The following is a 14,582-nucleotide window of genomic DNA, read 5'->3' on the forward strand; positions in this document are numbered from 1 at the left end:
GGGAATATAAGCGGAAGTGTGTCATTTTTAACTAATGTGGCTATCTCTTGATTTGTGAGTTTATTATAAGGCTTTGTAATAATTTCCCTTATTTCCTCTGGGAGGGTGTCAAAATGTTCGTCCATAGGCTTGAACTTTTTGATTTCGTTGAAAGAGTATTTAAATATTTCAGTTCTTTTGTCTGAAATTCTTTCAAGCTTGCAACTGTTAGGGCTTACATCCAAAACTCTATAGGGTGAAATATGATAGATAGGAGTAAGGTTGGGGTTAACACCAGGTGTAATAGTGTTATTTCTAACCAAGACAAGATCTCCTATATCAAATTGTTTGTGTATGCGGGTTTTGTTAATATACTTTAGTCTTGCCTCCCTTCCCTTTTCAATAGCTTTTGCTGAAATGTCCAAGTTTTCTTGTATACCGTCCGAGAGGTCTTGCACATAGGCTTCTGTGCGAGCTATTTCAGGGTGATATTCATCCGGTTTTATTGCTCCAAAGAACAATTTAGACAGGGAGCTACGTGTCCCGAATAATAATTCCATGGGTGAAAATCCAGTTTTTGGTATTTTAGTGCAATTATATTGTCGGACTATTAACGGTAGTAGATATACCCATGAGGATTTTGAGTCTTGCGCCAAAATTTTAATGATTGGCCATTTTATTACTTTGTTGCTAGCTTCCACCAATCCTTTAGAGGGTGAAAAGTACGCAGTAGAATACAAAACTCGGATGCCAATAGAAGCAAAGAATATCAAATTTTGCTTTTCTAAAAATGATTTTGCATTGTCGCACAATATTTGTCTGGGGGAGAAATTAGGATAGAAATAAAACATGAATTTGTTTATAAATTCACGGGATGTGAGTGATTTCATGGGATATGCAAGAATCATTCCTGTTAGTTGGCAGACTATAGTGAGGATATGATTATAACTACGATATGGGGGCAAGGATTGTATATAGTCAATACTTACACATTCAAAAGGTCTTGAAATTGTACTATAAGTTCCTACTTGTTCTAGTTTTGTAGATGAATTTTGAAGTTGACAATTTAAACAAGATCTAGTGTAATTTCTAACATATTTCTTAAGGTTAGGGTGGAAGAAATTTTGCATATTCAAAAGCATTTTAATTTCTCCACTATGTACTAACAAAAGATGAGTATAGCATACTAATACTGGTAATAGTTTGGTTGGGAGATAAACCTTTAAATCTCCTTTTATTTTTGTAAACAGAATCGTGTCTTTAAGTTCGTAGTTCTGTCTTTTATAAGTGTAGGTGTTTGATTTAGAGGTTAGACAACGTGTGTAAATGTTAGAGTATTCCTCCTTTTGGTTTGCAATTATATTTTCTATGCTAATCCTTTCTTTTAGGATTTCCAAAGGTCTTAGTACTTTGCCTATAACTCTATGTTCTGCGGCAAGTGAATTTATGGTGATTTTGGGTTTTTGTTGCTTTGGCTGTGGGGGTTGTTCATCATAACCCAAATAGTCGGGGTTATCCATAATGAACTGTGTCCATTCTTCAATAGTCCAAACTTTATATTGGGGTAAGTTATCTTCAAACCCAGATTTAACAAATTTAGGTAGGGCTACCTTTTTAATGCTTGGTAAAGTAGCCTTATAGCCCTTGTTAAGAAATCTGCCAAATTGTCTTCTCCTCTTAAGAAAGACATTGTTAGCTTCGGTATTAGAGTTAACAGAGTGGTATTCCACCTCTTTAGTTTATTAACGGCTGTTAATGCTTTAGGATTGAAGAGATAATAAGCACACTTTGCGTCTGTTAACAAAGTACATTCACAGCTTGGACCTATTAGAGTTCTAAACGAGTTTGCTGCATAAATAATTCCTAGGATTTCAATGTCTATGATATGTAATCTTGACTCAGCAACGGTAATTTTCTTTGAGGTGTATGCGATAATTTCAAACATAGACGCTAAAGATTTTAAATTAAAGCTATTGGTTGATGAGACCATTGCGGGTCTTACTATGTGTTGCTCTTTGTGTCCATATAGTAAAAATACAAAAGGGGGTTTTGTTTTGTCTGAACAGTGTTGAGTGACAGGTTTGGCACCCTCTATATTTGTGATAACTATCACAGGACGGTACATAGCTACACTAAGAGCTTCAAATATGAGTTGTTGCGGATCTAGATATACATATCCATGCTCTAGTTTGCGAATAAATTCTAAGAATTTATCCCTATCATTGTTAAATACAAATTGAATATACTTTTGTCTCAACATCGTAGAACGTATAATTTTTGATGCTCTTTGCAGGATGGTGGTCAAAGGTGTTTGAACTTTATTTAGTTCTAAAAGCAATTGTAAAGATATCCCAAGACTATTGTGTACAGTGTCTTCAGGATAGCCCAAAGTTTTACTAGCCAAATATTCAAACTCGGGTGGTCCATCTTCAGACATACGCTTAGCATAATCTTTAATGTTTTCACCTTCATTCTGCAAAGGTAGGGGTAAAATTGGTAACCTATTATCATAAATAACATGGTGTACAGGATCATCGAAGTTTAGCCCAGGGGGTAGGGTTTTAGCCTGTAATTCTGGTGTCACTATTTGCGCTAAGACTGCTGAATATGAGCCAGTTGAGGTGCCGGCTGCGTCTGATAAGATAATCTTAGGTGCCGATAAGTTAACTAATTTGCTAAAAATTGGTCCTGAAGCTAAAGCTTTCTTAATGTCTTCGAATGCTTGTCTTTGTTCTGGAGTTGGGACAAAAGTTTTACCTAATCTAGTAGATGTAAGTGAAGTTAGAATATGTGTAGGAGCCATAATATCAAATCTTAAATGTTTATGCATACTTTGTAGTACTCCCATAAAAGATCTCATTATAGTAATATCAGTAGGCATGGGAATATTTAGAAGTTTTTGTACTCGCCTTTGATCTACACAGCAATAATTATGTGAAATGAAGAACCCAAAGAAATTTACCCTACTTTTAAAAAGTTGTGATTTCTTTAAACTAATCTTTCCTTTATGCGTGTGTATTCTCCCCATAACTTTCTTCAAAATCTTAAAATGTATATTCAATGATTCTGATCTAGTTTTAGCTAGTTCAGTTGAGACAATGAAATCATCATAAATGTGTTGGACTTCTGGGATAGGTGAGTATACCATTTTGGCTAAATCACCGTCCATTACAACATTACCATTATCATCATAAACCAATTCCCAGTGTAATATCTTTTCCATAAAGCGTGATAGACTTTCAGGTGAAGTCTTAATGCCAGTGGGTAAGGATGCGTGTCTAAAAGCTCCTAATGGGGTTGCAAACAATGTTAGGTCTCTGCAAGAAGGTTCTAGCGTTATACTATGAAAAGCGTTAGCCATGTCACTACTACTATGCACAAATTTATCCCTTAGTGACTGAATCAAATTTTCTGCTGTGGGTAGCAGTGCAGGTTCAGACTGCAGACAAGGATTCAATTGTTGAAAATTTACAATTAAACGAGGACAGCTCCCTTGATCTGACTTTGGAATCAGATAAGCTGGGCTTGCATAGTTGTTATAGGAATCCCCATCCAAATTAGCTCTTTCAATGGTGCCGTTCTTTAACAAAAACTCTAAGATAGATTGCATTTGCATTTTCTCTACGGGTGATAAATAATATAATTTCTTATGCTGGGGTAAAGTTTGACCAGGTTTTAGTCTAATTGTATAATTGCCCAGATATTTACTCATGTTACCTCTATCAGTAGAATGTGTAGATATGATATCGGGGTAAGATTTTAGGAATATGTCTCCTATATAATGTCTTACCTCTGGTGGATAGTCTGACAGCACCACAAGATCCTCTGGTTTAACAAACTGGTCCTTTGGCACACTATAGCCAGTAGGTTCTGTTACATAGTCCATGAGGTTATCAGATTCAGCTATATGTTTTAAGCCAAGTTCAATAACGTCATCACTATTCTCAAAGAGTTTATTCTTTTCAGGATCTGGTGTAGTTAGAATTTCATCAATATTAGAACGGTAGTCAGATAAGGCTACTCCTGGTACTGGAGTGTCATTGTTTATAGCTGTAGGATTCGGTATATATCCATCAGCTAAAGGAAAAGATCGTTCTACCAGATTGATGGCGCTGTATTTTGGTAGCTATAAGAGTTGAACTGAGTGGTTTCTGGTGTCTAGTGAGATCTGATTGATGGCTGGGGCCGTAGCTTTTTCTGCGTGTCGCTCCAGGGCTTGTACAATCTCATCTAGCTCAGTTGTCACAGATACATTGTGTAGGAATGATTGCGTAAAATCAAAGTCTGTGGTGATCTCCTTGACTACAAATTGGTTGCTTGGTTCCAAGTATCCGGTGATAACAGTGTTAGTGATTGCATGTTCAGTGACATTTGTTATCATTGCTCTTCCACTAAGTTGTCCTCGGTTGTTGACAGTCAGTTGCGTTTGTCCAGGTTGAATTTTAATTCCTCCATTTCTATCATTGGCAATGTGGTCATCACTGAGAATGACTTTTGTTCCAGGAGCTAAGTTGAAGAAATGGTTGATGTTCATTTCTATAGTCTGAGTTTCATTAGGATCAATTTTGTCTATTGTCCCTGTGCAGAGTTGTAACTCATAATCAGAACAGAACAGGCTATCTAGTACTCTCCCAGGATGGAACATAGAGTATAGATATGGTGCTGGCGGGTGGTTGTCCGCAACGAAAGTCAACCCTAATTGGAGATCTCTAATGCCATTCATTCCGATGATCATAGGTGTGACATTCTTGTGTTCCTCAGGTACAATCATAAATGGTACTGGTCTATAGATGCCTGAGAATTGTGTGAGACGAATCATGAGAGTTATTTCTCCAGCTACTGGGATTTTGTGTCCAGAATAGCTGACAAGAACCATGTCACTCTTTTCCAGATGGTTCTTAACCTCATTTTGTTGTACTCCAAATAACATACCAAAATAGCTGGTTGACATGATATTTCTGTCTGCTGCTGAGTCAAACAAAGCTGTCATGTATACATCGTAGTTTCCATTTGACATACAGCCGGAGCAGTTCAGGTACATTTTCCTATTTTCATCCATGATAGCTGCAGAACTATCTACCGCTAAAATCTTAGGGTCATTAGGATCCATTCGAACGGTGATAGCGTTAACCCTACTTGTTCTGCCACGCTCTTTGGATTGTCCATTGGCTTTGGCCTCAACCCATTCTTCATATGCCTGTTTAAACACACCACCAGGTCTTACTTTACCACTATGGTACAGTTCCATCATCGCTGGTCGTCCAGGGCATAGGTGTTGAGCGTGGTATAGGTCTTTGCCATACTTCTTGTGACAGCTTGGGCAGTATCCGGATGTTAGTGCTGTTTGATATTGTCGTCCTTGGTCATCGCACAGTAGTCTGCATCCATCTGATATTTTGTGTGAATTTTGACCACATGCACCGCAGTAGCGCTTATTGGATGTTCCATAGGAGATATGATAATCTTGTTTGGTGTTCTTTTGTGGTTGTCTATCTCTATTATCCCTGTTTTCTCTGTTGTAGGTTTTAGGATAGGCTGGTTTAGCAGTAACTTCTCTAACTGTTGGCCTTTTATAATAGCTCGACGTAGCGGCAACTTTAGCAGGCTGTTTGTCTCTATTCATTCTTGTATCCCTGTCATGTGAGTAGTTGGTGTTGTTTGTCTTTTTATGAAGCGACAAATCTCCATTGTAACTGGCTGATACACCATTCTGCTGTAGGTCCAGATCTAGGTCTTCAGTTCTAGGATACATGGAAGCGGTCAACTCATGATATGTAGGGGATCTTCCAAGATCATGTGTGAGATTGTGATGGTTTTCAGATGCTATATTGCGGCTATTTGTTGGTAAGCTACGTTTGAGTGCCTCCACTGCAGTTATGTTGAATACATTCTGTCTTTCCTTCTTGTCTGTATAATGAACAGCGGCTCTGCTGGCAAGATTCTGAATTGTACTGACAAGCTTAGGGAATGACATGGCTTTGGTTCCCTTAAAGGCTATCAGCTTAGCTTGAGCTTCCTGTGGGCTGATGAGTATATCATACTGTAGCAGTAAGCTATTGTAGACACTTTCAATAGATAGTCCAAGATTGAAACTCTGCTGGATAGTAGTATATGCTTCGCCAGTTGTGGTTCTAAGCATAAAGGTTTCAAATTCTGATCTTGAGAGGTTACATAACTCCTGAGCAGTGTTCATCTCTGATAGGTAATCAGTAATGTAGGGTGGTTTGCCGTCTCCTTTGAAGCAATGCTTGAGAGGGAAGGTTCCATTGGCTAACTTAAGCTTTTGATCGTTGCTTAGGGTGCTCTTGCTTGCATAGCTGCTTGGTGGTTTAATTCCAGTTTGGTTGGTGAAGTTACTGAAGTGTCGTTGAGTGCGTTTGTCATTCTCCTCCTGTACAATACGCTGGGCTTCTAACTCAACTTCACGTCTTTGTTCCTCTTTGTATTCCCTCATACTCTGTGTGTAGTTGGTACAGAAGTTCCTCATCATTTCTGAGTCCACACGTAGGTTGGGGTTACAAAGTCTTATTGTATCCAGGAATTGTGGGAACAGGAAATTTCCCAGAGGATCTGATAGTGTTGCTCTAACATATCGATCTCTGATCAGTGCATCTGGTGAGTCCTCGCGCATGGGTATGGATCTTACTGATTCCGTGTCTGGTTCTGGCGTCTTGGTTCTCTCACCATTCTGTTCTGGTTCCTCCTGGTTGGGCATTGGTTCCTCTCTTCGTGTATCATCTCCTGCAGAAGCTGCATCAGCTGACGGAGTTCTTCTTCCAGGCGTCGTCGAGCGTCCTCGACGTGGAGTGTTCGCCTTTTCAGCGTTGTCATCTTTCTTACTTTTATTAAATAATGGCATTACAGCTAGCTTAAAGCTTTTAAACTTTCTATGAGTTCTTTAAAGAAGCTTATGAGATGTTGTACTATTTTAGGATTTAAATAGCAGAGGTACAAGAAGAAACTGACTAATGCGCCTAACGTTAAAACAATCAAGAATTGTTTACAATAACAAATTTTTCTTTTAAAATTGTTAAATATAGATGAGTATGTATTGTCTACTCCACCTACAGTTGTTTCTACGTCGTGAATGCTTGCGTGTGAGCTTTGAATCTTACTCTGGAGTGTGCGCTAATGCACTCTTATCCTTAATTAAGCTCAACTGTAGAAACACTTCTACTTAGATTTATTCTATATTTGCCTATAAAGCTAATGTGGGTTGTTTAGCTGTACAAATTAGCTATAAAGTTAAATAGAATGTTAAGGTTTGCAGCGAAGTTAATTTGGGTATGCTAATATACTATCACAAATTAACTGTTATTTGCTTAGGCGTCGACTTTTCCTAGCAAATGTTATTGTTGAGAAAAACAGCAATTTATAATCCTTGTTGAATTCTTACTCCACTCTAAGGATATGTAGCTTACAATCTGCTTATTCCTGTAAGGCTTTATGAATATAACTTACTAAGGTTCACTCCCAAAGGATCGTCTATATTCTAATAGTATTGCAACGGTTTTGCCTGAATATCAAAGATCTCGCACCCAATACTTATAGTTGTATTAGGGTATGCCTACCAATCCTACTAAGTATTATTCGCGAATTATTATGGGGCTTCACTTGTGATTTCAATCCTTATAACTATACTATTGAGACTCAATTTAGATTGTCATATATATATGAATATAATCAGTTTGTTTTCAAGGTTATTATAGACCGGATGTGCTCCACTTAATTAGTGAGAACACAATATTCTATGTGTCTTACTGAAGTGTGATATCCTACGCAAGGTGATCAATCTATACGCTGGAAGTTGTCAATCAAACTCTTTAAAGTAGACTACAAGATTGGTGTTATTGCTTGGTCAAATATTATTGAAAATCAAATTAGCTGAATTAGTGCACTTTTTTCTAAAAAGGTAACAATTTTAGATTATAAAGATTATGAACTATATGTACACACTTTATTTTACTTGGTTATAGACTTTATGCTAATAATCCTAAGTAAAATTAAATTTTCTCAATGGTATAAAAGAAAATGTTCTTTCTTTGTTTTAATCCGGATTTTATAAAGACAGTAGAGTACTTCCAATATTACTTGCTACTTCTTTTAGAGACGTCCCAAGACTCCCAAGATAGGCTGCTGCAACCTTTTGCTGCGTTTGGTTACTAGAACTTTGTCTCTTATAAGTGTGCTTTTAAATTACATATAGGGCTTAGGTTGTTGACTATACTTTTAAATCACTAATATTCACTATCACTAATGATTGATGGTTTATAACTCTTCTCAAGTTGTCTGTTGAATTCTGGCGGCACATGAAATAGAAATTTTAGCATTAGCAAAGCAAGTAAAAATTTAGTTTTCATGTCCTACTTATTGTTGAGTGAACTGTTTATTGTATTTATGTATATGTTTGTAAAGAACATACAAACAAAAAAATTTTTCTAAGTTAAGATTGAATTAAAAACTTTCTAAGTCAAAATAAAATAGAATCACTCTAAGTCCAAAGTTGGAAAATTTTGACTAAGTCCAAAAAGTTTCTAATGAAATTATTCTAAGTACAAAATCAATAAATTTTGACTTAGGAAAAAAAAATTCTGAAAATATCTTAAGTACAAAATTAACAAATTTTGACTAAGTCAAAAAAAATTTTCTTATTGAAATTATCCTAAGTACAAAGTTAGTGAGTTTTGACTGAGTCAAAAAAAATTTCTTTTCAGTGAAATTATACTAAGTACAAAATTAGTGAATTTTGACTAAGTCCAAAACTTTTCAATGAAATTATGCTAAGTACAAAATTAGTGAATTTATCTTGAGACAAAAGAAATAGAATTACTCTAAGTCCAGACGTGGAATATTTTGTCCGAGAAGAAATTTCCTAACAGTTCATTCACAAAGCTACTTTAGAGATTGCCTATAAGTCAAAAGAAATAGAATCACTCTAAGTCCACTGTTGGAGTATTTTGACTAAATGCAAATCTCGCTAAGTTAAGGATTTTAAAATTATAAAGTATTAGAGTGTTAGAATTATCCTTCACCAAAAGAAATAGAATCTCTCTAAGTCCATAATTGGAATATTTTGGCTAAGACAGAAATACTCTAAGACAAAATTTTTCTTTTAAGTGTGGAAAATGAAATTTGTTAATCTAGTTGGAAAATTCGTAATTATTACAAGTCCGAATTTTGGTAAATTTCCAACCAAGTTCACAATTTCATAAAAATTACTATAAGTCCAGAAATTCGAGATTCTCTCTGTAACAAAAGAAATAGAAACGGTGCTAAGTCCAAAAGTGGAATATTTTGCTCAGAGTCTCAGGAAGTCTCTGGAATTATTTCTGATTGCATACAGCAATTTGTCTACACTTATATCATTCCAACCGATCGATGTTGAGAATATCTTTGAGACTTTGAAATATTTTGTTTAACTCAAAATTTTAGAGGCAATAGTTATTTTGATACATCCGCATATAAATCAGAATTGCATTAAGAATATAAGTCCTAGGCATGTATAAGTAAGTGCAAATCTCAGAAAATCGGTTCTAACGGCACCAAAGTATTAGTACAGTTTAACTTGAGTATAAATGCTACAAGTTTGTAATAATCTTTTGGTCCTTTACTACGACTCAAGAGTACTAACTGCTTTCGGCATATTGTTTCAGAAACATGGCTCCAAAGACAATATGTATCCCAACTAACAGCGTTTCCCGTGTTCTATAGGATTTGCTCCTAAGTTTTCATTTAATAAGACAGTTCAAAATGGTCCTTTACAAATAGTATTTTGATAGCTTATAAATGAAAAGTTACTCCATGCTTGATTCTTAATAAGTTCTGGTTTAAGTATCAAAGATTCAAGTATTTCAACACTTAGAGAATTTCCGAATAAGTAAAAATCATACTAAGTCCGAAGATTTATATATATACTCCGCCACCTAGCACAACTCCTAAATTTCAAAATTCTGACTAAGTCCAAAAATCAAAATTTTGCACATAGCTCAATCATAGATTGTTCCAACCCAAGTGTTTTACTAAAGAGAGGCGGACATGGAGGTGCCGGTGTGCTGGTATTCTCTAGGGCCTCTAGAGTGTCAACCAGTGCGAGTGTCCTTATAGGGCGGCGACCAATGGCCACAAATATGCTAGCATTCTCTAGGGCCTCTAGAGTGTCAGCTAGTGCAACTGCTCGTACACGAGGCTCTCAATTGCATTTGTGTCGTGCCTTTCAGTCCCTATCTCTTCAAACGCCTCATAGTCCTAACCTTGCTCTCAAATAGTATCACAGGTTTTGGTAAATCCGATTTTGCCATAACTACAATTATTCGATTTTGGTAAAAATACCTGCCTTAGGCGGTTCGGGTATGGTAAGGAAAAAAAAAGAAAAAAAATTTATGAAGTAAAATTTTTCCAAGATACAACCGGTAAGTTGCACCATTGTGTGTGCGAATGGGGCGTTTGTCCATATTTAGGTATGGAGACCGCTCTTCTATGAGTACTACTAAAACCTAATTTTAATGCAATACACATAGACATTCTCATCGTCGGTTCGTTTGTTTAGAATGCTTAACCCTCTACTCCCACAAGTATAATACGAATTTGGTTGAGCTGGTGGAAGCTCAACAAAAGACCCACGCGAAGTATTATGTTGCTTTAACCTAAGAATAAATGGTTGGTTTTGATATTCGATCAGAATTATATAAGTATATTAAGTATTAAGGAAGGAAAATGTTTTTATAAAGTGTATTTATATTACAAGTGCATAAGTTAAGTATGAAAATATTTACAGGATAAGTGTTAAAATTATAAGTAGAGTAGGACAGAAATGTGCCCTAAGTCCCAAGCAGTGAATTGTGCTAAGTGTTAGAGTTCTAACATAAGGCCTGAGCTCAATTCATGCTAAGTACTAAGGGGCCTAAATTTAAACTACAATGCATGCCAAACAACTAAGTCATTACCTTTTAAAGCCAGAAAGAGAAGTTGATGGTAGGAGAGTTAATAAATAACTGAATAAATTCAAGAGGTACATGCTATAACATTAGCTCTGGACCAGGATTTTAGTGTTTGTCTGTGCAATTAAATATCTGTGTGTTAATATGTGACGTAAATCAGGCATGGTTGTAGGCATACATATTTGAACTGGTTGTTTATATGATTACATTAACTATAAACATAATATCTTTAATAAACATATACTATTAGCAAATCACATACAGATTACCATGAATAGGCTAGCGTTACCCATATATGGTGTCATATAGGTAAAGATAGGCCTATGAATGCATAAATTGATACAAATAATGCCTTGGGCCTAGCTAAAGTAATTGTGTCTTGCCCCTGAGTGCTACTAGATAATTGCAGGGCACGTGTCAATCAAAGGTTCATAATATGATCTATAAAGTGTTGACTTTATATCAAGCATAGATAGATAGTTGTGGATGCGAAGCATTTCTGTAAAAGTCTCATATGTACGTTCAAAGAATTTGAAAATTGAGGATCGCATCTCCACTGAACTGATTGGGTTCCCTTTTTCAGGTAAGCTTCACATAAGGCCTGTGATAGTTTCAGGTTTTTTTTTCAGATTTAAGACTTTAGGATGGTTTTAAGCTAATTTTCTAGCCTCTATATTCTAGGGGCTTACCCGCTATTATAAAGATAAAATATTGACATTGATAATTAAAGAGTTGCTAATGCTTTAAACAACACAGACGTACTTCTTGATAACACAATTGGGGAGTAGCTATTCTATAATTTAGCTATTCCGTACAACTTTTATACAGAGTGTTTTTAAGAAAACAAAAGTATTTCTTAATTTAACCCACTTATATACCATTGACATAAAAATTAATAATCAATATCTTATTTTCTTCATTGAATTGGGGCATTTTTACCAGTTTTTAAAAAAAAACAAATGTCTCAAAAACCTGTTTTTCCATAGCATTTGATTTTGTGAATTGTCATAAAACCTTTTCAAGTAAAAACCTGATAGGAAATGAAATGTAATTAAAGGGTCATCTGATTGGTATTGCTTACTTTGAATTATGAACAAAAATCACACTTTTTTTGTGATTTGACATTTATGTTTATAATAGAAAATCAAACATATTTAAAGGACATTTAAAGTACATATTTAAAACCCCTTTGGATAAAAATCTTCTTGTTATTTTGTTGGCATAAAAACATGCTTAACTCGCCCCCTTTTTTTCGTGATAACATTCATAAATTAGCTTTTATCTTTTAATCATACATCGACGCATTAAAAAAGCTACACCTTTTTATTAATGAAGGTTTAGAATTTAGATACGTTAAATCATAAATATCTAAGTCTATTTATAATAACTTGCTGTTTTTGTACATGGGTGAAATGATGTGTGTTTGTCTGGCTGGCTTCGAATGTTGGTCTGTCTGTATGTTTGTACCGAAAGATCTCGAAAATCATCGTATTATATCAAGTTTTCTACGAATATGAAAATGAACAATCATAAGATAAAAACCAGTTTTTAAGCCCGTGCCTTCGTCATCTCGGGGCTAAAAAAATGGGTTTCAATATCATAATTATTCATTTTATATCCGCGGTAAGCTGTTTATAATACGATGCGAGAAATAACTATTCCCAATCCTTTTTTGTGGATATTCTGATGTATTTAAATTGAAATTTATATGTTTTTAAGACGTATGTCACGACGACAGGGCATGGTAACGGAGAGGGACATTGTTGTTGTTGTAAAATACAGTGAATCCAAAAAGTACAAAGTAGAACGATGTCTGTCCGTCTGTACATTTGAAGCTTAAGTTCTCAGTAACCGCTGATGCAATGTTCAAAACCTTGGATTAAGCATTACTTTTAATAAATATATATCACAAGATATTTCATATTTGTACTGAATGGCAGTTTGTTGTAGATTTCCAAGGGTGGTAGAGGGGCTTTATCTGCGGTGCCCTTTGCCAAAACCCCGTGGGGCTACCCAGTTCCCCACATAACCTAAGGTAATACCAGAGTGTACAAAAATTTATCCTCTCCTTACCTTATTTTCAATTTATTTTAAAACAAGAAGGGTTGGGGGTTTTGTAAACTTTAGGCCCTTTGAAGGAAAACGTCAGCTTATCATGTTTTTAATGTTATTTCTTCCCATTGAAGAAATAGATTTTTATTTAGAAGAAAACTTGGCTTTGTCATTGCTAAACTAAAGGGATGAAGCTAGGCGAGGTCGCGCCCTGATAAACAACTGCTTAACAATCAGGGATAAGGGAATTCATTTCTTGTCAAATTGTCTTGCAGTTATTATATGAACAAGTAATGGATTTTTTTATTACTTGTATCTTTCGCCAGATTATCATGCAATCTAAGAAAGTTAAACTTGTAGCTGGTTAAAATAACGTCCCACCTCATTCATCCCGTTTACCACATTCCCTTACCTCATAATAATTTTTGTTCAGCATTTTTTTGCTGTCATAACCCTCCCATCCAAGAACATTTTCAAATATTAATTAAAAAATTTGATGGGAAGAAGGGAATAGTTATTTCTCGCATCGTATTATAAACGGCTTTCCGCGGATATAGAAAGTACAATTATGGGATTAAAACTAGTTTTTTTAGCCCCGAGATGCCGAAGGCACGGGCTAAAAAAACTGGTTTTAATCTTATGATTGTACATTTCTATATTCGTAGAAAACTGGATATAATACGGTGCTAGACATAGTTTTTTCGTATTGATGAGAACCGGTTCCTGTCCACCGGATTCGAATGAATACGAGAAATAGTTTTTCTACTCCGCGGGGCCTGTTACTGCAGTGACCCTGCAGTACAAACCTGTACCCAATATAACTTAACCGAATCACAAGGGGAGGGTGGGTCTGTTCTCTATAAGACACATTTTGGGGAAACCATCACAATTTTCAATCGCAACTTTTTTCAGATAGATCAAAAAATGGCATAAAAATGTTAGTGTGAACAAAATGACAGTGAAAAAAATTATTGGACAAAAATAAATCAAGAATTTCACTTCTTTGTGTCTGTCTTGTTCTGTGCTAACAGGGTTGATTCAATATTAAGGTAGATTAGACAAATAATAGCGTGAACAGGGTTTTGACAACCCACTTATGCCAAAGGATAAGACAATGGCCGTTAAATTGATGTACATCCCTAATGATTACACACAAAATAACTCCTTAAAATTAGTGGTTGAAACGTTTGAACACGCAACATAATAAATCTTTGAGATTTTAAGAGAAACTGTATAAATTATAGTGCGTAAATTTCTAACGTCTTTAGCCTTTACCTGATTTTGCCATGAATTAAAAACACCACTGATTCGAGTTTTGCATTAGATTAACCTCAGGGAGAAAAAAGGCCATTGGGCTGTTTATTACACTAGTCCCCAAAGTCTTATTTAACTTTCTTATTAGTTGGCTTACATCCACTAATTGTAATCTACAGGGCTAATTTTGTGTATCATCATTGGGGATGTACAATATACATCAATTTATCGGCCATTGTCTTATCCTTTTAAATTCTGGATTAATCTGCCTACTTTTATACATAACTTTGTTGCTGACCTTTAATATTGTGATCAGAGTCAGACAAACTATAAAAAGCATTCAACAACATAATTATTTCA

This window comes from Acartia tonsa, chromosome 6, assembly GCF_053477335.1.
Source record: "Acartia tonsa isolate MP-2025a chromosome 6, ASM5347733v1, whole genome shotgun sequence".
Classification (NCBI taxonomy): domain Eukaryota; kingdom Metazoa; phylum Arthropoda; class Copepoda; order Calanoida; family Acartiidae; genus Acartia; species Acartia tonsa.